This window comes from Pseudophryne corroboree, unplaced genomic scaffold (assembly GCF_028390025.1).
Source record: "Pseudophryne corroboree isolate aPseCor3 unplaced genomic scaffold, aPseCor3.hap2 scaffold_150, whole genome shotgun sequence".
NCBI lineage: Eukaryota > Metazoa > Chordata > Amphibia > Anura > Myobatrachidae > Pseudophryne > Pseudophryne corroboree.
The window spans coordinates 135,521-159,429 of NW_026968131.1; the positions used below are offsets into that span (position 1 = coordinate 135,521).

The 23,909-nt window shown below is 48.9% G+C and overlaps 21 non-coding genes and 5 pseudogenes across 21 annotated transcripts; 7 read left to right on the forward strand and 19 right to left on the reverse strand.

Annotated features, from left to right (window-relative positions):
• Positions 1-1,922: 1,922 nt before the first annotated feature.
• Positions 1,923-2,086, reverse strand: LOC134999837 (U1 spliceosomal RNA). Its single transcript, XR_010201907.1, has one exon. It is a non-coding gene; the product is annotated as a U1 spliceosomal RNA (small nuclear RNA).
• Positions 2,087-2,230: 144 nt separating this feature from the next.
• LOC134999482 (U5 spliceosomal RNA) lies at positions 2,231-2,346 on the forward strand. Its single transcript, XR_010201562.1, has one exon. It is a non-coding gene; the product is annotated as a U5 spliceosomal RNA (small nuclear RNA).
• A 270-nt stretch (positions 2,347-2,616) lies between these two features.
• Positions 2,617-2,732, forward strand: LOC134999565 (U5 spliceosomal RNA). Its single transcript, XR_010201643.1, has one exon. It is a non-coding gene; the product is annotated as a U5 spliceosomal RNA (small nuclear RNA).
• A 286-nt stretch (positions 2,733-3,018) lies between these two features.
• Positions 3,019-3,134, forward strand: LOC134999559 (U5 spliceosomal RNA). Its single transcript, XR_010201637.1, has one exon. It is a non-coding gene; the product is annotated as a U5 spliceosomal RNA (small nuclear RNA).
• A 275-nt stretch (positions 3,135-3,409) lies between these two features.
• Positions 3,410-3,522, forward strand: LOC134999602 (U5 spliceosomal RNA). Its single transcript, XR_010201680.1, has one exon. It is a non-coding gene; the product is annotated as a U5 spliceosomal RNA (small nuclear RNA).
• A 3,829-nt stretch (positions 3,523-7,351) lies between these two features.
• On the reverse strand, positions 7,352-7,515 carry LOC134999391 (U1 spliceosomal RNA). Its single transcript, XR_010201494.1, has one exon. It is a non-coding gene; the product is annotated as a U1 spliceosomal RNA (small nuclear RNA).
• A 671-nt stretch (positions 7,516-8,186) lies between these two features.
• LOC134999440 (U1 spliceosomal RNA) lies at positions 8,187-8,349 on the reverse strand. The gene has a single exon (XR_010201535.1). It is a non-coding gene; the product is annotated as a U1 spliceosomal RNA (small nuclear RNA).
• Positions 8,350-8,501: 152 nt separating this feature from the next.
• Positions 8,502-8,665, reverse strand: LOC134999663 (U1 spliceosomal RNA). The gene has a single exon (XR_010201741.1). It is a non-coding gene; the product is annotated as a U1 spliceosomal RNA (small nuclear RNA).
• A 671-nt stretch (positions 8,666-9,336) lies between these two features.
• On the reverse strand, positions 9,337-9,499 carry LOC135000064 (U1 spliceosomal RNA). The gene has a single exon (XR_010202101.1). It is a non-coding gene; the product is annotated as a U1 spliceosomal RNA (small nuclear RNA).
• Positions 9,500-9,651: 152 nt separating this feature from the next.
• Positions 9,652-9,815, reverse strand: LOC134999719 (U1 spliceosomal RNA). The gene has a single exon (XR_010201794.1). It is a non-coding gene; the product is annotated as a U1 spliceosomal RNA (small nuclear RNA).
• A 702-nt stretch (positions 9,816-10,517) lies between these two features.
• LOC134999457 (U1 spliceosomal RNA) lies at positions 10,518-10,652 on the reverse strand (annotated as a pseudogene).
• A 152-nt stretch (positions 10,653-10,804) lies between these two features.
• Positions 10,805-10,968, reverse strand: LOC134999671 (U1 spliceosomal RNA). The gene has a single exon (XR_010201749.1). It is a non-coding gene; the product is annotated as a U1 spliceosomal RNA (small nuclear RNA).
• Positions 10,969-13,329: 2,361 nt separating this feature from the next.
• Positions 13,330-13,485, forward strand: LOC134999470 (U1 spliceosomal RNA). The gene has a single exon (XR_010201551.1). It is a non-coding gene; the product is annotated as a U1 spliceosomal RNA (small nuclear RNA).
• Positions 13,486-14,163: 678 nt separating this feature from the next.
• LOC134999879 (U1 spliceosomal RNA) lies at positions 14,164-14,327 on the forward strand. The gene has a single exon (XR_010201946.1). It is a non-coding gene; the product is annotated as a U1 spliceosomal RNA (small nuclear RNA).
• Positions 14,328-14,479: 152 nt separating this feature from the next.
• On the forward strand, positions 14,480-14,642 carry LOC135000039 (U1 spliceosomal RNA). Its single transcript, XR_010202078.1, has one exon. It is a non-coding gene; the product is annotated as a U1 spliceosomal RNA (small nuclear RNA).
• A 3,306-nt stretch (positions 14,643-17,948) lies between these two features.
• On the reverse strand, positions 17,949-18,112 carry LOC134999613 (U1 spliceosomal RNA). The gene has a single exon (XR_010201691.1). It is a non-coding gene; the product is annotated as a U1 spliceosomal RNA (small nuclear RNA).
• Positions 18,113-18,804: 692 nt separating this feature from the next.
• LOC134999345 (U1 spliceosomal RNA) lies at positions 18,805-18,946 on the reverse strand (annotated as a pseudogene).
• A 152-nt stretch (positions 18,947-19,098) lies between these two features.
• LOC134999749 (U1 spliceosomal RNA) lies at positions 19,099-19,262 on the reverse strand. The gene has a single exon (XR_010201823.1). It is a non-coding gene; the product is annotated as a U1 spliceosomal RNA (small nuclear RNA).
• A 692-nt stretch (positions 19,263-19,954) lies between these two features.
• On the reverse strand, positions 19,955-20,096 carry LOC135000003 (U1 spliceosomal RNA; annotated as a pseudogene).
• Positions 20,097-20,248: 152 nt separating this feature from the next.
• LOC134999850 (U1 spliceosomal RNA) lies at positions 20,249-20,412 on the reverse strand. The gene has a single exon (XR_010201918.1). It is a non-coding gene; the product is annotated as a U1 spliceosomal RNA (small nuclear RNA).
• Positions 20,413-21,083: 671 nt separating this feature from the next.
• Positions 21,084-21,246, reverse strand: LOC134999983 (U1 spliceosomal RNA). Its single transcript, XR_010202044.1, has one exon. It is a non-coding gene; the product is annotated as a U1 spliceosomal RNA (small nuclear RNA).
• A 152-nt stretch (positions 21,247-21,398) lies between these two features.
• On the reverse strand, positions 21,399-21,562 carry LOC134999628 (U1 spliceosomal RNA). Its single transcript, XR_010201707.1, has one exon. It is a non-coding gene; the product is annotated as a U1 spliceosomal RNA (small nuclear RNA).
• A 692-nt stretch (positions 21,563-22,254) lies between these two features.
• On the reverse strand, positions 22,255-22,396 carry LOC135000004 (U1 spliceosomal RNA; annotated as a pseudogene).
• A 152-nt stretch (positions 22,397-22,548) lies between these two features.
• On the reverse strand, positions 22,549-22,712 carry LOC134999408 (U1 spliceosomal RNA). Its single transcript, XR_010201511.1, has one exon. It is a non-coding gene; the product is annotated as a U1 spliceosomal RNA (small nuclear RNA).
• Positions 22,713-23,404: 692 nt separating this feature from the next.
• On the reverse strand, positions 23,405-23,546 carry LOC135000005 (U1 spliceosomal RNA; annotated as a pseudogene).
• Positions 23,547-23,698: 152 nt separating this feature from the next.
• On the reverse strand, positions 23,699-23,862 carry LOC134999419 (U1 spliceosomal RNA). The gene has a single exon (XR_010201521.1). It is a non-coding gene; the product is annotated as a U1 spliceosomal RNA (small nuclear RNA).
• Between the last annotated feature and the right edge of the window lie 47 nt (positions 23,863-23,909).

Genomic DNA, 23,909 nt, shown 5'->3' on the forward strand with positions numbered 1-23,909 from the left:
GGGCAGCCGCTCCACTAGCCACCAGGTACAGTTAAGGAGCACAGGTCTGGGGGTTTTTCTCCTATATTAACCCAATTTTGTACTGCCCGCAGCGCATTGTGATAGGTAATAGGGCCTGATTCAGGTTGGATTGCAATCACAATAAGCGATCCAACTGCAAAAATTGCTAAGAGCATACGCATGTGCCTGCATTTTCTGTGGCACCCCGCAGAGAATGCGATCGCCTCTGCCTGTCAATCGGGGCGGGGGGGGGGGATAGGTGGGTCAGCAACACTCCATTTCCAAGTCAGGGATGGAGCGGTGCGGGGGCAAGGCTTCAAAATGGGGTCTGCAACGGAGGAGACACAGGGGGCGTGGTCACAGCGGCTGTATGACATCACATTCAGCCGCTGTGATCACAAAAATGGTGGCGGCTTCCTGCGCGCACATACAGTCTGCACCAGCAGGAGGCTACACCATTTTTTATGATCACGCTGAACTGCAGTGCGACTGCAATTACAGCATGGTCAAGAAGGGAGGCGTCATGCTGGGTGGCCATGCCCTTTCACTGTGCAGGAGCCAGCACCGCTCACACACTAGTCCCCGGGTGCAGCCCCCAACCCCCGGGACACCCGGAGCAACAAAATGTAGATTCAGGCCACCAGGCCACGCCCCTACCTATGAAACCATGCCTCCTTTTTACCATTGCGCTGCTTATCTGCGCGCACTGCATTACAATCTCCCTCGCCACCTCTCTGGGTGTCACCAGTGATAGTGACACCTCTGCCATGCTTGTAGCAGCTGGTCCTAAGATCTACGCCTCAAGCCCTGAGTGTTTGCCCTTGTGACTTGTTGATCATCATAGCGAAGCAGATGCTTACAGAAAACTGCAGGGGCTTAGATTGAAAATAAAAAAATTGATAGGTATAAGGTAGAGAGGAGCGGGTTCGGTTCTCCGAGAACCGAATTCCCCACGAACTCCACGTTGTTTACACTGGTCCGAGGCAGGCTCGGTTGTTCCCGCCTGACTCGGAAAACCTGAACAAGGGAAAATGTCATCATCCCGCTGTCGGATTCTCGCGAGATTCGGATTCCATATAAAGAGCTGCGCGTTGCCGCCATTTTTACTCGTGCATTGAAGATAGAGCGGAATGGACGTGGCTATGTTCTCTCAGTGGAAATCTCAATATCAGTGCTCAGTATCAGTGGTTACTTATTGCTGCTCAGTAATACTAGTAGTGTGTCTCTCCTGCTCAGTGTCAGTTCTCAGTAGTATCCTCATCAGTGCTCAGTATCACTGCTCATTGTCTTGTGCTGCATTGTGGTGCTCAGCATACTACAGTACATTACTAATAGTCCAGTGCTGCATCTTGCTGCTCAGTGTCAGTTCTAGTATCCTCATCAGTGCTCACTATCACTGTTCATTGCATTTTGGTTTTCTGTATACTACAGTAACATAGTAATATAGTAACATATAGTAACATAGTTTTTGAGGTTGAATAGAGGCAAATTGCCCATCGTGTTCAACCTGTTTTAAGTTGTGATGATTCTACATACTTGCTGAATAATGTTTTATGACTAGTTAGCTACTATAACTCATGTTACCCCCGGATTAACCCTGTTGATATTTTAAGTATTATAACCTTGGATAGCTTTTTCATTCAGAAATGTATCCATTCCTTTTTTAAATCCAATTACAGAGTCCACCATTACCACCTTCCCTGGCAGGGAATTCCACATCCTGATTGCCCTAACAGTGAAGATCCTAGTATCTCACCTGGCAGGTTAGTAGGAGTTGGGCTAGAGCTGTGGAGGATTGCTGCTCGGGCACCCCCTGTCAAGTGAAGGAGATCCAACTGAGGCAGCACAAGGGAACTCTCGAAAGAAGAACAAGGCTAGAGGAAGATGTGAGACAAAGAAATCTGACTTTTACCAGAGCTGACCAGAGGAAAGCACAAACACAGTCCCCCACTACCACAAATAATGCAGTCGAGTTTCCCACATTTGGGGAAATCACAGGGGTCAGCATACCCAGAATGCAATGAATGAACCTCACCCTGGGAGAACAATCTTCATGACCATGGTATCTCCTATGCAAAATAAGTATGATTTGGGATAGGGCTGGGGAGGGCCGCTGCTCAGGCACATCTCTGTCAAGTAAAGGAGATTCAACTGAGGCAGCACAAGGGAACTCTCATCTGGGGACAACAACTGCAGGGAGAACACATATTTTCAGATGAAAATCTTGGTCATGCTCTGGTTTCTCTTCAGAACGAACAAATCTTTCGCCTTTTACTAAAGATTTCCGTGGAGAGGAGCAAAACTGAGTTTTACCTAAATTTTTGCATGCCCCATCTTTTTGGGGTTTCTTTTATCGGTTTAAAGATATAATGAGTGTGCTTTAATGAAAGCTCATTTGCATAGAAATTACAGTAAATGTTTGTTTCTTTTCAAACAGAACTTTCTTGACCATGCTACTTGCTTGAAAGATCTGGGAGCACATGGAATACAGTACAAACCATGCTTATAGCAAGGAGAAGCCAGGTGAGAAATCTGCTTTCTTTCAAATTGGGCGCTCACTTTGATCTGAATGAGGACTGCTGGCATGGCACTCAGGCGACAGGTGGAATCTTGGTCATGCTCTGGTTTCTCTTCAGAACTAACAAATATTTCGCCTTTTATTAAAGATTTCCGTGGAGAGGAGCAAAACTGAGTTTTATCTCAATTTTTGCATGCCCCATATTATTGGGGTTTCTTTTATCAGTTTAAAGACAGAACAAGTGTGCTTTCTTGTTAGCTTTAATGTAAGTTTATTTGTATAACAATGACAGTAAATGTCTGTTTCTTTTCAAGCAGAACTTTCTTGACCATACTAATTGCTTGAAAGATCTGGGAGCACATGGAAAAGAGTACAAACCATGCTTATAGCAAGGGGAAGCCTGGTGAGAAATCTGCTTTCTTTCTTTCAAATTGGGTGCTCACTTTGAGCTGAATGAGGACTGCTGGCATGGCACTCAGGCGACAGGTGGAATCTTGGTCATGCTCTGGTTTCTCTTCAGAACGAACAAATATTTCGCCTTTTACTAAAGATTTCCGTGGAGAGGAGCAAAACTGAGTTTTATCTCATTTTTTCCTTGCCCCATCTTATTGGGGTTTTATTTTATCTGTTTAAAGATAGAACGAGTGTGCTTTAATGTAAGCTCATTTGCATAGAAATTACAGTAAATGTTTGTTTCTTTTCAAACAGAACTTTCTTGACCACACTAATTGCTTGAAAGATCTGGGAGCACATGGAAAAGAGTACAAACCATGTTTATAGCAAGGGGAAGCCTGGTGAGAAATCTGCTTTCTTTCATTCAAATTGGGTGCTCACTTTCAGCTGAATGAGAACTGCTGGCATGGCACTCAGGCGACAGGTGGAATCTTGGTCATGCTCTGGTTTCTCTTCAGAACTAACAAATATTTCGCCTTTTATTAAAGATTTCCGTGGAGAGGAGCAAAACTGAGTTTTATCTCAATTTTTGCATGCCCCATATCATACCTCCCAACTGTCCCGATTTTCGCGGGACAGTCCCGTTTTTTGGGGACTGTCCCGCTGTCCCACCTGCGGGCCGCAGTGTCCCGCGGTGGGGAGGACAGTTGGGAGGCTCTGTCTGTCGCTGCCCTGCTTAGCAGAGCAGCGGTGAATAGACGCTGTGCGCATGCGCACAGCGTCTATTCACTGAAGTCAGAGGGAGAGGTGGCATGCCAGCGGCTCACAGAGCGCTGGGCATGCCCCCTCAGTGCCGAAAACGGGGGCGTGACTCGCGATCGCGGGTCCTCCCGCGAAGTCACACCCCCTTTTACTTAGGCCACGCTGCAATTGTTCATGCCGTTGGCTTGTGTTCTGTTGAATGCCACGTTCTGCGGCATGCTTAAGGTGTGAGCTGGTAAGATGCTCACCTTAGTTTAACAATAAATCCTTTCCTCGAAATGTCCGTCTCCCTGGGCACAGTTCCTATAACTGGAGTCTGGAGGAGGGGCATAGAGGGAGGAGCCAGTTCACACCCTTTGATAGTCTTAAAGTGCCCATGTCTCTTGCGGATCCCGTCTATACCCCATGGTTCTTAATGTGACCCCAGCATCCTCTACGGACTAAGAGAAAAGGATGCCCTATCCTGACTTCTCCTCCCGTCTGCTTACTTTGTGCCTTCCAACGCACAATGCGAACTACAGGTGGTGCTGCAGGGCCCACACCCTTTTACTTGCCTTACAGAACAGCTCTGGAGCTGTTACAGTGCCCAGCTGCTGCAAGAAATCAGCTTGAATGCTTCAGGGGATGGGGCATGGCCAACATGAGCCCCACACCAAAGGAGGGTGGGGGTGTTTAATGCGAACTAGGGGTCATCCAAGCACCGCAAAAGGCCGCCATGCCCTGCATGCCCCTTTTCTCTTTTCATATGCAGATGAGGGTTCCAGCCAACTTTGGTCCACTGCTTTGATGACATCACCGTATGCAAATCCGTCTTCTGCAGACCTTCCCCCTGGAATGCTTGTACTAGTTGTTGCATATGGTTTGATATTTGATGGTGCTTCAATATTAGGCAGCCTTCCACCCTCCCATGTTCATCTGAACAGATGTGGTCTCCCTGCAGTTGTTGTCCCCAGACGAGAGTTCCCTTGTGCGTCCTCAGTTGAATCTCCTTAACTTGACGGGGGAGGGGCTGCCCGAGCAGCCACCCTCCCCAGCCCTATCCCAACTCATACTTATTTTGCATATGAGATCTCTTGATCATGAAGATTGTTCTCACAGGGTGAGGTTCATCCATTATATTTTAAAATAGGAAGGTACAAATTACATATTTGAATTGCATCTATGTGCTGGATTCAAATGTCCCCCCCCCCCCCTTCCTTTCTCAATTGTGCCCGTCAGCAGCTATTCTAAGGTTGCTGCCAATGGGTGTGACACATTAATTTCTTCTGTGGGGTACACTGGACTCCACAAGGATTCACATTGGGGTGTAGAGTAGGATCTTGATCTGAGGCACCAACCGGCTCAAAGCTTTTGACTGTTCCGAAGATGCTCAGTGCATTCTCCTCTATAACCCCGCTTCCATGAACAGGGAGCTCAGTTTGTAGTTGGTGCCTTCAGTAGCAGGCCTCTTAACAGGGGCCTGCCTCAGGCAGCCTATTCTTAGCTATTAATTTTGACAAGAAAAAAAGAACTTGTTTTATGAGAATCTACAAGGGCTGCAGCAGGCTAGGTCTAATAGACATCTTTACTGCAGCTTCATCACTCCCAGCGGCGCTGTATACTCCCGTGCCCTGGTTGCTGGGTCACTGCAGCGGAGGCTCCAGTTTCTTCCTAAGGTCAGTCACACACACACCGCCCTTCCGGATCACGAGGCCGCTGATGAAGGGGAGCGTGGCCGTAGGGGGTGGACCGTGTGCGCACTGGCGTGGACACTGATTACTGGGCAGCCGCTCCACTAGCCACCAGGTACAGTTAAGGAGCACAGGTCTGGGAGTTTTACTCCTATATTAAACCAATTTTGTACTGCCCGCAGCGCATTGTGATAGGTAATAGGGCCTGATTCAGGTTGGATTGCAATCACAATAAGCGATCCAACTGCAAAAATTGCTAAGAGCATACGCATGTGCCTGCATTTTCTGCGGCACCCCGCAGAGAATGCGATCGCCTCTGCCTGTCAATCGGGGCGGGGGGGGGGAGAGGGGGGTCAGCAACACTCCATTTCCAAGTCAGGGATGGAGCGGTGCGGGGGCAAGGCTTCAAAATGGGGTCTGCAACGGAGGAGACACAGGGGGCGTGGTCACAGCGGCTGTATGACATCACATTCAGCCGCTGTGATCACAAAAATGGTGGCGGCTTCCTGCGCGCACATACAGTCTGCACCAGCAGGAGGCTACACCATTTTATATGATCACGCTGAACTGCAGTGCGACTGCAATTACAGCATGGTCAAGAATGGAGGCGTCATGCTCGGTGGCCATGCCCTGTCACTGTGCAGGAGCCAGCACCGCACACACACTAGTCCCCGGGTGCAGCCCCCAACCCCCGGGACACCCGGAGCAACAAAATGTAGATTCAGGCCACCAGGCCACGCCCCTACCTATGAAACCATGCCTCCTTTTTACCATTGCACTGCTTATCTGCGCGCACTGCATTACAATCTCCCTCGCCACCTCTCTTGGTGTCACCAGTGATAGTGACACCTCTGCCATGCTTGTAGCAGCTGGTCCTAAGATCTACGCCTCAAGCCCTGAGTGTTTGCCCTTGTGACTTGTTGATCATCATAGCGAAGCAGATGCTTACAGAAAACTGCAGGGGCTTAGATTGAAAATAAAAAAATTGATGGGTATAAGGTAGAGAGGAGCGGGTTCGGTTCTCCGAGAACCGAATTCCCGACGAACTCCACGTGGTTTACACTGGTCCGAGGCAGGCTCGGTTGTTCCCGCCTGACTCGGAAAACCTGAACAAGGGAAAATGTCATCATCCCGCTGTCGGATTCTCGCGAGATTCGGATTCCATATAAAGAGCTGCGCGTTGCCGCCATTTTTACTCGTGCATTGAAGAGAGAGCGGAGAGGACGTGGCTATGTTCTCTCAGTGGAAATCTCAATATCAGTGCTCAGTATCAGTGGTTACTTATTGCTGCTCAGTAATACTAGTAGTGTGTCTCTCCTGCTCAGTGTCAGTTCTCAGTAGTATCCTCATCAGTGCTCAGTATCACTGCTCATTGTCTTGTGCTGCATTGTGGTGCTCAGCATACTACAGTACATTACTAATAGTCCAGTGCTGCATCTTGCTGCTCAGTGTCAGTTCTAGTATCCTCATCAGTGCTCACTATCACTGCTCATTACATTGTGGTGTTCTGTATACTACAGTAACATAGTAATATAGTAACATATAGTAACATAGTTTTTGAGGTTGAATAGAGGCAAATTGCCCATCGTGTTCAACCTGTTTTAAGTTGTGATGATTCTACATACTTGCTGAATAATGTTTTATGACTAGTTAGCTACTATAACTCATGTTACCCCCGGATTAACCATGTCGATATTTTAAGTATTATAACCTTGGATAGCTTTTTCATTCAGAAATGTATCCATTCCTTTTTTAAATCCAATTACAGAGTCCGCCATTACCACCTTCCCTGGCAGGGAATTCCACATCCTGATTGCCCTAACAGTGAAGATCATAGTTCACCTGGCAGGTAAGTAGGAGTTGGGCTAGAGCTGTGGAGGATTGCTGCTCGGGCACCCCCTGTCAAGTGAAGGAGATCCAACTGAGGCAGCACAAGGGTACTCTCGAAAGAAGAACAAGGCTAGAGGAAGATCTGAGACAAAGAAATCTGACTTTTACCAGAGCTGACCAGAGGAAAGCACAAACACAGTCCCCCACTACCACAAATAATGCAGTCGAGTTTCCCACATTTGGGGAAATCACAGGGGTCAGCATACCCAGAGTGCAATGAATGAACCTCACCCTGGGAGAACAATCTTCATGACCATGGTATCTCCTATGCAAAATAAGTATGATTTGGGATAGGGCTGGGGAGGGCCGCTGTTCAGGCACATCTCTGTCAAGTAAAGGAGATTCAACTGAGGCAACACAAGGGAACTCTCATCTGGGGACAACAACTGCAGGGAGAACACATATTTTCAGATGAACATGGGAGGGCAGAAGGCTGCCTAATACTGAAGCACCCCCAAACAACAAACCAAATGCAACTACTAGTGCAAGCATTCCTGGGGGAAGGCCTGCAGCAGATGGATTTGCATATGGTGATGTCATCCAAGCAGTGGGTCAAAGTTGGCTTCAACCCTCGTCTGCATATGAAAATAAAAATGGGGTGTGCAGGGCATGGCGGCCTTTTGCGGCGCTTGGATGACCCCTAGTTCGCATTAAACACCTCCACCTTCCTTCGGTGTGGGGCTCATGTTGGCTATGCCCCAGCCCCTGAAGCATTCAAGCTGATTTCTTGCAGCAGCTGGGCACTGTAACAGCTCCAGAGCTGCTCTGTAAAGCAAGTAAAAGGGTGTGGGCCCTGCAGCACTACCTGTAGTTTGCATTGTGCGTTGGAAGGCACAAAGTAAGCAGACGGGAGAAGTCAGGATAGTGCACAAGGGCATAGAAGGGAGCGGCTCAAGAAAAGAGAAGTGGAAACAGACAGCAAACTAGGCTGGAGAGAGACCTGAGACAAAGAGATCTGAATTATACGAGAGCCGACCAGAGGAAACACAAATTATGTAATCAAGTGTCCCACATTTGGGGAAATCGTAGGAGCAGCACACCCAGAGTGCATTGGGTGAGCCTTGCCCTGGGAGAAGCACCTTCCTGATCATAGTATCTCACCTGGCAGGTAAGTAGGAGTTGGGCTAGAGCTGGGGAGGGTCGCTGTTCGGGCACCCCCCTGTCAAGTGAAGGAGATCCAACTGAGGCAGCACAAGGAAACTCTCGAAAAAAGAACAAGGCTAGAGGAAGATCTGAGACAAAGAAATCTGACTTTTACCAGAGCTGACCAGAGGAAAGCACAAACACAGTCCCCCACTACCACAAATAATGCAGTCGAGTTTCCCACATTTGGGGAAATCACAGGGGTCAGCATACCCAGAATGCAATGAATGAACCTCACCCTGGGAGAACAATCTTCATGACAATGGTATCTCCTATGCAAAATAAGTATGATTTGGGATAGGGCTGGGGAGGGCCGCTGCTCAGGCACATCTCTGTCAAGTAAAGGAGATTCAACTGAGGCAGCACAAGGGAACTCTCATCTGGGGACAACAACTGCAGGGAGAACACATATTTTCAGATGAACATGGGAGAGCAGAAGGCTGCCTAATACTGAAGCACCCCCAAACAACAAACCAAATGCAACAACTAGTACAAGCATTCCTGGGAAAAGGTCTGCAGAAGACGGATTTGCATACGGTGATGTCATCCAAGCAGTGGGCCAAAGTTGGCTGGAACCCTCATCTGCATATGAAAAGAGAAAAGTGGTTTGCAGGGCATGGCGGCCTTTTGCGGCGCTTGGATGACCCTTAGTTCGCATTAAACACCTCCACCCTCCGTCGGTGTGGGGCTCATGTTGGCTATGCCCCAGCCCCTGAAGCATTCAAGCTGATTTCTTGCAGCAGCTGGGCACTGTAACAGCTCCAGAGCTGCTCTGAAAGGCAAGTAAAAGGGTGTGGGCCCTGCAGCACTACCTGTAGTTTGCATTGTGCGTTGGAAGGCACAAAGTAAGCAGACAGGAGAAGTCAGGAGAGTGCACAAGGGCATAGAAGGCAGCGGCTCAAGAAAAGAGAAGTGGAAACAGACAGCAAACTAGGCTGGAGAGAGACCTGAGACAAAGAGATCTGAATTATACGAGAGCCGACCAGGGGAAACACAAATTATGCAGTCAAGTTTCCCACATTTGGGGAAATCGCAGGAGCAGCACACCCAGAGTGCAATGGGTGAGCCTTGCCCTGGGAGAAGCACCTTCATGATCATAGTATCTCACCTGGCAGGTATGTAGAAGTTGGGCTAGAGCTGGGGAGGGTCGCTGCTTGGGTACCCCCCTGTCAAGTGAAGGAGATCAAACTGAGGCAGCACAATGGAACTCTCGAAAGAAGAACAAGGCTAGAGGAAGATCTGAGACAAAGAAATCTGACTTTTACCAGAGCTGACCAGAGGAAAACACAAACACAGTCCCCCACTACCACAAATAATGCAGTTGAGTTTCCCACATTTGGGGAAATCACAGGAGTCAGCATACCCAGAATGCAATGAATGAACCTCACCCTGGGAGAACAATCTTTATGACCATGGTATCTCCTATGCAAAATAAGTATGATTTGGGAAAGGGCTGGGGAGGGCCGCTGCTCAGGCACATCTCTGTCAAGTAAAGGAGATTCAACTGAGGCAGCGCAAAGGAACTCTCATCTGGGGACAACAACTGCCGGGAGAACACATATTTTCAGATGAACATGGGAGGGCAGAAGGCTGCCTAATACTGAAGCACCCCCAAACAACAAACCAAATGCAACAACTAGTACAAGCATTCCTGGGGGAAGGTCTGCAGAAGACGGATTTGCATACAGTGATGTCATCCAAGCAGTGGGCCAAAGTTGGCTGGAACCCTCATCTGCATATGAAAAGAGAAAAGGGGTATGCAGGGCATGGCGGCCTTTTGCGGCGCTTGGATGACCCTTAGTTCGCATTAAACACCCCCACCCTCCTTCGGTGTGGGGCTCATGTTGGCCATGCCCCAGCCCCTGAAGCATTCAAGCTGATTTCTTTCAGCAGCTTGGCACTGTAACAGCTCCAGAGCTGCTCTGTAAGGCAAGTAAAAGGGTGTGGGCCCTGCAGCACTACCTGTAGTTTGCATTGTGCATCGGAAGGCACAAAGTAAGCAGACAGGAGGAGAAGTCAGGATAGTGCACAAGGGTGTAGAAGGGAGGGGCTCAAGAAAAAAGAAGTGGAAACAGACAGCAAACTAGGCTGGAGAGAGACCTGAGACAAAGAGATCTGAATTATATGAGAGCCGACTAGGGGAAACACAAATTATGCAGTCAAGTTTCCCACATTTGGGGAAATCGCAGGGGCAGCACACCCAGAGTGCAATGGGTGAGCCTTGCCCTGGGAGAAGCAACTTCATGATCATAGTATCTAACCTGGCAGGCAAGTAGGAGTTGGGCTAGAGCTGGGGAGGGTCGCTGCTCGGGCACCCCCCTGTCAAGTGAAGGAGATCCAACTGAGGCAGCACAAGGGAACTCTTGAAAGAAGAACAAGGCTAGAGGAAGATCTGAGACAAAGAAATCTGACTTTTACCAGAGCTGACCAGAGGAAAGCACAAACACAGTCCCCCACTACCACAAATAATGCAGTTGAGTTTCCCACATTTGGGGAAATCACAGAGGTCAGCATACCCAGAATGCAATGAATGAACCTAACCCTGGGAGAACAATCTTCATGACCATGGTATCTCCTATGCAAAATAAGTATGATTTGGGATAGGGCTGGGGAGGGCCGCTGCTCAGGCACATCTCTGTCAAGTAAAGGAGATTCAACTGAGGCAGCACAAGGGAACTCTCATCTGGGGACAACAACTGCAGGGAGAACACATATTTTCAGATGAACATGGGAGGGCAGAAGGCTGCCTAATACTGAAGCACCCCCAAACAACAAACCAAATGCAACAACTAGTGCAAGCATTCCAGGGGGAAGGCCTGCCGCAGATGGATTTGCATATGGTGATGTCATCCAAGCAGTGGGTCAAAGTTTGCTTCAACCCTCGTCTGCATATGAAAAGAGAAAAGGGGCATGCAGGGCATGGCGGCCTTTTGCGGCGCTTGGCTGACCCCTAGTTTGCATTAAACACCTCCACCCTCCGTCGGTGTGGGGCTCTTGTTGGCTATGCCCCAGCACCTGAAGCATTCAAGCTGATTTCTTGCTGCAGCTGGGCACTGTAACAGCTCCAGAGCTGCTCTGTAAGGCAAGTAAAAGGGTGTGGGCCCTGCAGCACTACCAGTAGTTTGCATTGTGCGTTGGAAGGCACAAAGTAAGCAGACAGGAGAAGTCAGGAGAGTGCACAAGGGCATAGAAGGCAGCGGCTCAAGAAAAGAGAAGTGGAAACAGACAGCAAACTAGGCTGGAGAGAGACCTGAGACAAAGAGATCTGAATTATACGAGAGCCGACCAGGGGAAACACAAATTATGCAGTCAAGTTTCCCACAGGAGTATATAGGATACGACCCAGTGGTACCTGACGACATAGATACTAACAGCTATTTAATAACATTTCGCTAGAAAGTGATTATTAGCAACATATATATCTATATAAACAACCCCGCCAGGGTTGTGCCTTCAAAAATAATCACACACGGACACGCTTTTTAAACCTTTTTTTCACATCTCTTTATTCTTCTTATGCACATGTATGTTAGTTCTGTGATTTTAACCTTTATGTTTCACTGCAGTTTGGGATAATAATATTAATATTTATCCAATTTTAATACATACTTAATAAAGGTTATATTTTATGATTCATTCATTCTGTCCAGTGCGTCAACAGTGCAGATTTCTTCTTGTTTTTTCTCCCAAATTCTATAACAATGACAGTAAATGTTGTTTCTTTTCAAACAGAACTTTCTTGACCATGCTTCTTTTTTGAAAGATCTGGGAGCACATGGAAAACAGTACAAACCATGCAGTATCACAAGAGCCTTTATTTGATCTTTCATGAAGATAGAGCAGAATTGAGGACACGTCAACAATTTCTGCCGAAGGTGGTTCATCTTTCCACATGGTGCCTTTGGCCACTGACACCTTCGTTGAGTCAAAGTCTCTGGCTGTGGTCAGAACTTTGAAAATTTATGTCACCAGAACGGTTCAGATTAGGAAAACAGAGGCTCTGTTTGTCCTGTATGCTCCCAACAGGATTGGGTGTCCTGCTTCCATGTAGACCATTATGCGCTGGATCTGTGGTAAGATTCAGCATGCTCATTCCACGGCAGGATTGCCGTTACTGAATTAGGTGAAGACCCATTCTACTAGAAAGGTGGGTTCATCCTGGGCAGCTGGTCGGGGAGTCTCGGCATTGCAACTTTGCCGAGCAGCTATTTAGTAAACACTTTTGCTAAGTTTTAAAAGTTTTAGAGTAAAGGAGATTCAACTGAGGCAGCACAAGGGAACTCCCATCTGGGGACAACAACTGCAGTGAGAACACATATTTTCAGATGAACATGGGAGGGCAGAAGGCTGCCTAATACTGAAGCACCCCCAAACAACAAACCAAATGCAACAACTAGTACAAGCATTCCTGGGGGAAGGTCTGCAGAAGACGGATTTGCATACAGTGATGTCATCCAAGCAGTGGGCCAAAGTTGGCTGGAACCCTCATCTGCATATGAAAAGAGAAAAGGGGTATGCAGGGCATGGCGGCCTTTTGCGGCGCTTGGATGACCCTTAGTTCGCATTAAACACCCCCACCCTCCTTTGGTGTGGGGCTCATGTTGGCCATGCCCCAGCCCCTGAAGCATTCAAGCTGATTTCTTGCAGCAGCTTGGCACTGTAACAGCTCCAGAGCTGCTCTGTAAGGCAAGTAAAAGGGTGTGGGCCCTGCAGCACTACCTGTAGTTTGCATTGTGCATTGGAAGGCACAAAGTAAGCAGACAGGAGGAGAAGTCAGGATAGTCCACAAGGGTATAGAAGGGAGGGGCTCAAGAAAAAAGAAGTGGAAACAGACAGCAAACTAGGCTGGAGAGAGACCTGAGACAAAGAGATCTGAATTATATGAGAGCCGACCAGGGGAAACACAAATTATGCAGTCAAGTTTCCCACATTTGGGGAAATCGCAGGGGCAGCACACTCAGGTGAGATACTATAATCAGGACGGTGCTTCTCCCAGGGCAAGGCTCACCCATTGCACTCTGGGTGTGCTGCTCCTACGATTTCCCCAAATGTGGGACACTTGACTGCATAATTTGTGTTTCCTCTGGTCGGCTCTCGTATAATTCAGATCTCTTTGTCTCAGGTCTCTCTCCAGCCTAGTTTGCTGTCTGTTTCCACTTCTTTTTTTCTTGAGCCCCTCCCTTCTATACCCTTGTGCACTATCCTGACTTCTCCTCCCGTCTGCTTACTTTGTGCCTTCCAATGCACAATGCAAACTACAGGTAGTGCTGCAGGGCCCACACCCTTTTACTTGCCTTACAGAGCAGCTCTGGAGCTGTTACAGTGCCCAGCTGCTGCAAGAAATCAGCTTGAATGCTTCATGGGATGGGGCATGGCCAACATGAGCCCCACACCAAAGGAGGGTGGGGGTGTTTAATGCGATCTAGGGGTCATCCAAGCACCGCAAAAGGCTGCCATGCCCAGCACGCCCCTTTTCTCTTTTCATATGCAGATGAGGGTTGAAGCCAACTTTGACCCACTGCTTGGATAACATCACCATATGCAAATCCATCTGCTGCAGGCCTTCCCCCAGGAATGCTTGCACTAGTTGTTGCATTTGGTTTGTTGTTTGGGGGTGCTTCAGTATTAGGCAGCCTTCTGCCCTCCCATGTTCATCTGAAAATATGTGTTCTCCCTGCAGTTGTTGTCCCCAGATGAGAGTTCCCTTGTGCTGCCTCAGTTGAATCTCCTTTACTTGACAGAGATGTGCCTGAGCAGCGGCCCCCCCCCCCAGCCCTATCACAAATCATACTTATTTTGCATAGGAGACACCATGGTCATGAAAATTGTTCACCCAGGGTGAGGTTCATTCATTGCATTCTGGGAATGCTGACCCCTGTGATTTCCCCAAATGTGGGAAACTCGCCTGCATTATTTGTGGTAGTGGGGGACTGTGTTTGTGTTTTCCGCTGGTCAGCTCTGGTAAAAGTCAGATTTCTTTGTCTCAGATCTTCCTCTAGCCTTGTTCTTCTTTCGAGAGTTCCATTGTGCTGCCTCAGTTGGATCTCCTTCACTTGACAGGGGGGTGCCCGAGCAGCGACCCTCCCCAGCTCTAGCCCAACTCCTACTTACCTGCCAGGTGAGATACTATGATCTTGAAGGTGCTTCTCCCAGGGCAAGGCTCACCCATTGCACTCTGGGTGTGCTGCCCCTGCGATTTCCCCAAATGTGGGAAACTTGACTGCATAATTTGTGTTTCCCCTGGTCGGCTCTCGTATAATTCAGATCTCTTTGTCTCAGGTCTCTCTCCAGCCTAGTTTGCTGTCTGTTTCCACTTCTCTTTTCTTGAGCCGCTCCCTTCTATACCCTTGCGCACTATCCTGACTTCTCCCGTCTGCTTACTTTGTGCCTTCCAATGCACAATGCGAACTACAGGTAGTGCTGCAGGGCCCACACCCTTTTATTTGCCTTACAGAGCAGCTCTGGAGCTGTTACAGTGCCCAGCTGCTGCAAGAAATCAGCTTGAATGCTTCAGGGGCTGGGGCATAGCCAACATGAACCCCACACCGAAGGAGGGTGGAGGTGTTTAATGCGAACTAGGGGTCATCCAAGCGCCGCAAAAGGCCGCCATGCCCTGCATAACCCTTTTCTCTTTTCATATGCAGATGAGGGTTCCAGCCAACTTTGGCCCACTGCTTGGATGACATCACCGTATGCAAATTCGTCTCCTGCAGACCTTCCCCCAGGAATGCTTGTACTAGTTATTGCATATGGTTTGATATTTGATGGTGCTTTAGTATTAGGCAGCCTTCCGCCCTCCCATGTTCATCTGAAAAGATGTGGTCTCCCTGCAGTTGTTGTCCCCAGACGAGAGTTCCCTTGTGCTTCCTCAGTTGAATCTCCTTAACTTGACGGGGGAGGGGCTTGCCCGAGCAGCCACCCTCCCCAGCCCTATCCCAACTCATGCTTATTTTGCATATGAGATCTCTATATCATGAAGATTGTTCTCACAGGGTGAGGTTCATCCATTATATTTTAAAATAGGAAGGTTCAAATTACATATTTGAATTGCATCTATGTGCTGGATTCAAATGTCCCCCCCCCCCCTTCCTTTCTCAATTGTGCCCGTCAGCAGCTATTCTAAGGTTGCTGCCAATGGGTGTGACACATTAATTTCTTCTGTGGGGTACACTGGACTCCACAAGGATTCACATTGGGGTGTAGAGTAGGATCTTGATCTGAGGCACCAACCGGCTCAAAGCTTTTGACTGTTCCCAAGATGCTCAGCGCATTCTCCTCTATAACCCCGCTTCCATGAACAGGGAGCTCAGTTTGTAGTTGGTGCCTTCAGTAGCAGGCCACTTAACAGGGGCCTGCCTCAGGCAGCCTATTCTTAGCTATTAATTTTGACAAGAAAATAAGAACTTTTTTTATGAGAATCTACAAGGGCTGCAGCAGGCTAGGTCTAATAGACATCTTTACTGCAGCTTCATCACTCCCAGCGGCGCTGTATACTCCCGTGCCCTGGTTGCTGGGTCACTGCAGCGGAGGCTCCGGTTTCTTCCTAAGGTCAGTCACACACACACCACCCTTCCGGATCACGAGGCCGCTGATAAAGGGGAGCGTGGCCGTAGGGGGTGGACCGTGTGCGCACTGGCGTGGACACTGATTACTGGGCAGCCGCTCCACAAGCCACCAGGTACAGTTAAGGAGCACAGGTCTGGGGGTTTTTCTCCCATATTAAACCAATTTTGTACTGCCCGCAGCGCATTGCGATAGGTAATAGGGCCTGATTCAGGTTGGATTGCAATCACAATAAGCGATCCAACTGCAAAAATTGCTAACAGCATACGCATGTGCCTGCATTTTCTGCGGCACCCCGCAGAGAATGCGATCGCCTCTGCCTGTCAATCGGGGCAGGGGGGGAGAGGGGGGTCAGCAAAACTCCATTTCCAAGTCAGGGATGGAGCGGTGCGGGGGCAAGGCTTCAAAATGGGGTCTGCAACGGAGGAGACACAGGGGGCGTGGTCACAGCGGCTGTATGACATCACATTCAGCCGCTGTGATCACAAAAATGGTGGCGGCTTCCTGCGCGCACATACAGTCTGCACCAGCAGAAGGCTACACCATTTTTTATGATCACGCTGAACTGCAGTGCGACTGCAATTACAGCATGGTCAAGAAGGGAGGCGTCATGCTGGGTGGCCATGTCCTGTCACTGTGCAGGAGCCAGCACCGCTCACACACTAGTCCCTGGGTGCAGCCCCCAACCCCCGGGACACCCGGAGCAACAAAATGTAGATTCAGGCCACCAGGCCACGCCCCTACCTATGAAACCATGCCTCCTTTTTACCATTGCGCTGCTTATCTGCGCGCACTGCATTACAATCTCCTTCGCCACCTCTCTGGGTGTCACCAGTGATAGTGACACCTCTGCCATGCTTGTAGCAGCTGGTCCTAAGATCTACGCCTCAAGCCCTGAGTGTTTGCCCTTGTGACTTGTTGATCATCATAGCGAAGCAGATGCTTACAGAAAACTGCAGGGGCTTAGATTGAAAATAAAAAAAATTATGGGTATAAGGTAGAGAGGAGCGGGTTCGGTTCTCCGAGAACCGAATTCCCCACGAACTCCACGTGGTTTACACTGGTCCGAGGCAGGCTCGGTTGTTCCCGCCTGACTCGGAAAACCTGAACAAGGGAAAATGTCATCATCCCGCTGTCGGATTCTCGCGAGATTCGGATTTCATATAAAGAGCTGCGCGTTGCCGCCATTTTTACTCGTGCATTGAAGAGAGAGCGGAGAGGACGTGGCTATGTTCTCTCAGTGGAAATCTCAATATCAGTGCTCATTATCAGTGGTTACTTATTGCTGCTCAGTAATACTAGTAGTGTGTCTCTCCTGCTCAGTGTCAGTTCTCAGTAGTATCCTCATCAGTGCTCAGTATCACTGCTCATTGTCTTGTGCTGCATTGTGGTGCTCAGCATACTACAGTACATTACTAATAGTCCAGTGCTGCATCTTGCTGCTCAGTGTCAGTTCTAGTATCCTCATCAGTGCTCACTATCACTGCTCATTACATTGTGGTGTTCTGTATACTACAGTAACATAGTAATATAGTAACATATAGTAATATAGTTTTTGAGGTTGAAAAGAGGCAAATTGCCCATCGTGTTCAACCTGTTTTAAGTTGTGATGATTCTACATACTTGCTGAATAATGTTTTATGACTAGTTAACTACTACAACTCATGTTACCCCCGGATTAACCATGTTGATATTTTAAGTATTATAACCTTGGATAGCTTTTTCATTCAGAAATGTATCCATTCCTTTTTTAAATCCAATTACAGAGTCCACCATTACCACCTTCCCTGGCAGGGAATTCCACATCCTGATTGCCCTAACAGTGAAGATCATAGTATCTCACCTGGCAGGTAAGTAGGAGTTGGGCTAGAGCTGTGGAGGATTGCTGCTTGGGCACCCCCTGTCAAGTGAAGGAGATCCAACTGAGGCAGCACAAGGGAACTCTCGAAAGAAGAACAAGGCTAGAGGAAGATCTGAGACAAAGAAATCTGACTTTTACCAGAGCTGACCAGAGGAAAGCACAAACACAGTCCCCCACTACCACAAATAATGCAGTCGAGTTTCCCAAATTTGGGGAAATCACAGGGGTCAGCATACCCAGAATGCAATGAATGAACCTCACCCTGGGAGAACAATCTTCATGACCATGGTATCTCCTATGCAAAATAAGTATGATTTGGGATAGGGCTGGGGAGGGCCGCTGCTCAGGCACATCTCTGTCAAGTAAAGGAGATTCAACTGAGGCAGCACAAGGGAACTCTCATCTGGGGACAACAACTGCAGGGAGAACACATATTTTCAGATGAACATGGGAGGGCAGAAGGCTGCCTAAAACTGAAGCACCCCCAAACAACAAACCAAATGCAACTACTAGTGCAAGCATTCCTGGGGGAAGGCCTGCAGCAGATGGATTTGCATATGGTGATGTCATCCAAGCAGTGGGTCAAAGTTGGCTTCAACCCTCGTCTGCATATGAAAAGAAAAAAGGGGTGTGCAGGGCATGGCGGCCTTTTGCAGCGCTTGGATGACCCCTAGTTCGCATTAAACACCTCTACCCTCCTTCGGTGTGGGGCTCATGTTGGCTATGCCCCAGCCCCTGAAGCATTTAAGCTGATTTCTTGCAGCAGCTGGGCACTGTAACAGCTCCAGAGCTGCTCTGTAAAGCAAGTAAAAGGGTGTGGGCCCTGCAGCACTACCTGTAGTTTGCATTGTGCGTTGGAAGGCACAAAGTAAGCAGACGGGAGAAGTCAGGATAGTGCACAAGGGTATAGAAGGGAGGGGCTCAAGAAAAAAGAAGTGGAAACAGACAGCAAACTAGGCTGGAGAGAGACCTGAGACAAAGAGATCTGAATTATATGAGAGCCGACCAGGGGAAACACAAATTATGCAGTCAAGTTTCCCACATTTGGGGAAATCGCAGGGGCAGCACACCCAGAGTGCAATGGGTGAGCCTTGCCCTGGGAGAAGCAACTTCATGATCATAGTATCTCACCTGGCAGGTAAGTAGGAGTTGGGCTAGAGCTGGGGAGGGTCGCTGCTCGGGCACCCCCCTGTCAAGTGAAGGAGATCCAACTGAGGCAGCACAAGGGAACTCTCGAAAGAAGAACAAGGCTAGAGGAAGATCTGAGACAAAGAAATCTGACTTTTACCCGAGCTGACCAGAGGAAAGCACAAACACAGTCACCCACTACCACAAATAATGCAGTTGAGTTTCCCACATTTGGGGAAATCACAGGGGTCAGCATACCCAGAATGCAATGAATGAACCTAACCCTGGGAGAACAATCTTCATGACCATGGTATCTCCTATGCAAAATAAGTATGATTTGGGATAGGGCTGGGGAGGGCCGCTGCTCAGGCACATCTCTGTCAAGTAAAGGAGATTCAACTGAGGCAGCACAAGGGAACTCTCATCTGGGGACAACAACTGCAGGGAGAACACATATTTTCAGATGAACATGGGAGGGCAGAAGGCTGCCTAATACTGAAGCACCCCCAAACAACAAACCAAATGCAACAACTAGTGCAAGCATTCCTGGGGGAAGGCCTGCAGCAGATGGATTTGAATATGGTGATGTCATCCAAGCAGTGGGTCAAAGTTGGCTTCAACCCTCGTCTGCATATGAAAAGAATAAAGGGGTGTGCAGGGCATGGCGGCCTTTTGCGGCGCTTGGATGACCCCTAGTTCGCATTAAACACCTCCACCCTCCTTCGGTGTGGGGCTCATGTTGGCTATGCCCCAGCCCCTGAAGCATTCAAGCTGATTTCTTGCAGCAGCTGGGCACTGTAACAGCTACAGAGCTGCTCTGTAAAGCAAGTAAAAGGGTGTGGGCCCTGCAGCACTACCTGTAGTTTGCATTGTGCGTTGGAAGGCACAAAGTAAGCAGACGGGAGAAGTCAGGATAGTGCACAAGGGTATAGAAGGGAGGGGCTCAAGAAAAAAGAAGTTGAAACAGACAGCAAACTAGGCTGGAGAGAGACCTGAGACAAAGAGATCTGAATTATATGAGAGCCGACCAGGGGAAACACAAATTATGCAGTCAAGTTTCCCACATTTGGGGAAATCGCAGGGGCAGCACACCCAGAGTGCAATGGGTGAGCCTTGCCCTGGGAGAAGCATCTTCATGATCATAGTATCTCACCTGGCAGGTAAGTAGGAGTTGGGCTAGAGCTGGGGAGGGTCGCTGCTCGGGCACCCCCCTGTCAAGTGAAGGAGATCCAACTGAGGCAGCACAAGGGAACTCTCGAAAGAAGAACAAGGCTAGAGGAAGATCTGAGACAAAGAAATCTGACTTTTACCAGAGCTGACCAGAGGAAAGCACAAACACAGTCCCCCACTACCACAAATAATGCAGTCGAGTTTCCCACATTTGGGGAAATCACAGGGGTCAGCATACCCAGAATGCAATGAATGAACCTCACCCTGGGAGAACAATCTTCATGACCATGGTATCTCCTATGCAAAATAAGTATGATTTGGGATAGGGCTGGGGAGGGCCGCTGCTCAGGCACATCTCTGTCAAGTAAAGGAGATTCAACTGAGGCAGCACAAGGGAACTCTCATCTGGGGACAACAACTGCAGGGAGAACACATATTTTCAGATGAACATGGGAGGGCAGAAGGCTGCCTAAAACTGAAGCACCCCCAAACAACAAACCAAATGCAACTACTAGTGCAAGCATTCCTGGGGGAAGGCCTGCAGCAGATGGATTTGCATATGGTGATGTCATCCAAGCAGTGGGTCAAAGTTGGCTTCAACCCTCGTCTGCATATGAAAAGAAAAAAGGGGTGTGCAGGGCATGGCGGCCTTTTGCGGCGCTTGGATGACCCCTAGTTCGCATTAAACACCTCTACCCTCCTTCGGTGTGGGGCTCATGTTGGCTATGCCCCAGCCCCTGAAGCATTTAAGCTGATTTCTTGCAGCAGCTGGGCACTGTAACAGCTCCAGAGCTGCTCTGTAAAGCAAGTAAAAGGGTGTGGGCCCTGCAGCACTACCTGTAGTTTGCATTGTGCGTTGGAAGGCACAAAGTAAGCAGACGGGAGAAGTCAGGATAGTGCACAAGGGTATAGAAGGGAGGGGCTCAAGAAAAAAGAAGTGGAAACAGACAGCAAACTAGGCTGGAGAGAGACCTGAGACAAAGAGATCTGAATTATATGAGAGCCGACCAGGGAAAACACAAATTATGCAGTCAAGTTTCCCACATTTGGGGAAATCGCAGGGGCAGCACACCCAGAGTGCAATGGGTGAGCCTTGCCCTGGGAGAAGCATCTTCATGATCATAGTATCTCACCTGGCAGGTAAGTAGGAGTTGGGCTAGAGCTGGGGAGGGTCGCTGCTCGGGCACCCCCCTGTCAAGTGAAGGAGATCCAACTGAGGCAGCACAAGGGAACTCTCGAAAGAAGAACAAAGCTAGAGGAAGATCTGAGACAAAGAAATCTGACTTTTACCCGAGCTGACCAGAGGAAAGCACAAACACAGTCCCCCACTACCACAAATAATGCAGTTGAGTTTCCCACATTTGGGGAAATCACAGGGGTCAGCATACCCAGAATGCAATGAACGAACCTAACCCTGGGAGAACAATCTTCATGACCATGGTATCTCCTATGCAAAATAAGTATGATTTGGGATAGGGCTGGGGAGGGCCGCTGCTCAGGCACATCTCTGTCAAGTAAAGGAGATTCAACTGAGGCAGCACAAGGGAACTCTCATCTGGGGACAACAACTGCAGGGAGAACACATATTTTCAGATGAACATGGGAGGGCAGAAGGCTGCCTAATACTGAAGCACCCCCAAACAACAAACCAAATGCAACAACTAGTGCAAGCATTCCTGGGGGAAGGCCTGCAGCAGATGGATTTGAATATGGTGATGTCATCCAAGCAGTGGGTCAAAATTGGCTTCAACCCTCGTCTGCATATGAAAAGAATAAAGGGGTGTGCAGGGCATGGCGGCCTTTTGCGGCGCTTGGATGACCCCTAGTTCGCATTAAACACCTCCACCCTCCTTCGGTGAGGGGCTCATGTTGGCTATGCCCCAGCCCCTGAAGCATTTAAGCTGATTTCTTGCAGCAGCTGGGCACTGTAACAGCTCCAGAGCTGCTCTGTAAAGCAAGTAAAAGGGTGTGGGCCCTGCAGCACTACCTGTAGTTTGCATTGTGCTTTGGAAGGCACAAAGTAAGCAGACGGGAGAAGTCAGGATAGTGCACAAGGGTATAGAAGGGAGGGGCTCAAGAAAAAAGAAGTGGAAACAGACAGCAAACTAGGCTGGAGAGAGACCTGAGACAAAGAGATCTGAATTATATGAGAGCCGACCAGGGGAAACACAAATTATGCAGTCAAGTTTCCCACATTTGGGGAAATCGCAGGGGCAGCACACCCAGAGTGCAATGGGTGAGCCTTGCCCTGGGAGAAGCATCTTCATGATCATAGTATCTCACCTGGCAGGTAAGTAGGAGTTGGGCTAGAGCTGGGGAGGGTCGCTGCTCGGGCACCCCCCTGTCAAGTGAAGGAGATCCAACTGAGGCAGCACAAGGGAACTCTCGAAAGAAGAACAAGGCTAGAGGAAGATCTGAGACAAAGAAATCTGACTTTTACCAGAGCTGACCAGAGGAAAGCACAAACACAGTCCCCCACTACCACAAATAATGCAGTTGAGTTTCCCACATTTGGGGAAATCACAGGGGTCAGCATACCCAGAATGCAATGAATGAACCTAACCCTGGGAGAACAATCTTCATGACCATGGTATCTCCTATGCAAAATAAGTATGATTTGGGATAGGGCTGGGGAGGGCCGCTGCTCAGGCACATCTCTGTCAAGTAAAGGAGATTCAACTGAGGCAGCACAAGGGAACTCTCATCTGGGGACAACAACTGCAGGGAGAACACATATTTTCAGATGAACATGGGAGGGCAGAAGGCTGCCTAAAACTGAAGCACCCCCAAACAACAAACCAAATGCAACTACTAGTGCAAGCATTCCTGGGGGAAGGCCTGCAGCTGATGGATTTGCATATGGTGATGTCATCCAAGCAGTGGGTCAAAGTTGGCTTCAACCCTCGTCTGCATATGAAAAGAAAAAAGGGGTGTGCAGGGCATGGCGGCCTTTTGCGGCGCTTGGATGACCCCTAGTTCGCATTAAACACCTCCACCCTCCTTCGGTGTGGGGCTCATGTTGGCTATGCCCCAGCCCCTGAAGCATTCAAGCTGATTTCTTGCAGCAGCTGGGCACTGTAACAGCTCCAGAGCTGCTCTGTAAAGCAAGTAAAAGGGTGTGGGCCCTGCAGCACTACCTGTAGTTTGCATTGTGCGTTGGAAGGCACAAAGTAAGCAGACGGGAGAAGTCAGGATAGTGCACAAGGGTATAGAAGGGAGGGGCTCAAGAAAAAAGAAGTGGAAACAGACAGCAAACTAGGCTGGAGAGAGACCTGAGACAAAGAGATCTGAATTATATGAGAGCCGACCAGGGGAAACACAAATTATGCAGTCAAGTTTCCCACATTTGGGGAAATCGCAGGGGCAGCACACCCAGAGTGCAATGGGTGAGCCTTGCCCTGGGAGAAGCATCTTCATGATCATAGTATCTCACCTGGCAGGTAAGTAGGAGTTGGGCTAGAGCTGGGGAGGGTCGCTGCTCGGGCACCCCCCTGTCAAGTGAAGGAGATCCAACTGAGGCAGCACAAGGGAACTCTCGAAAGAAGAACAAGGCTAGAGGAAGATCTGAGACAAAGAAATCTGACTTTTACCAGAGCTGACCAGAGGAAAGCACAAACACAGTCCCCCACTACCACAAATAATGCAGTTGAGTTTCCCACATTTGGGGAAATCACAGGGGTCAGCATACCCAGAATGCAATGAATGAACCTAACCCTGGGAGAACAATCTTCATGACCATGGTATCTCCTATGCAAAATAAGTATGATTTGGGATAGGGCTGGGGAGGGCCGCTGCTCAGGCACATCTCTGT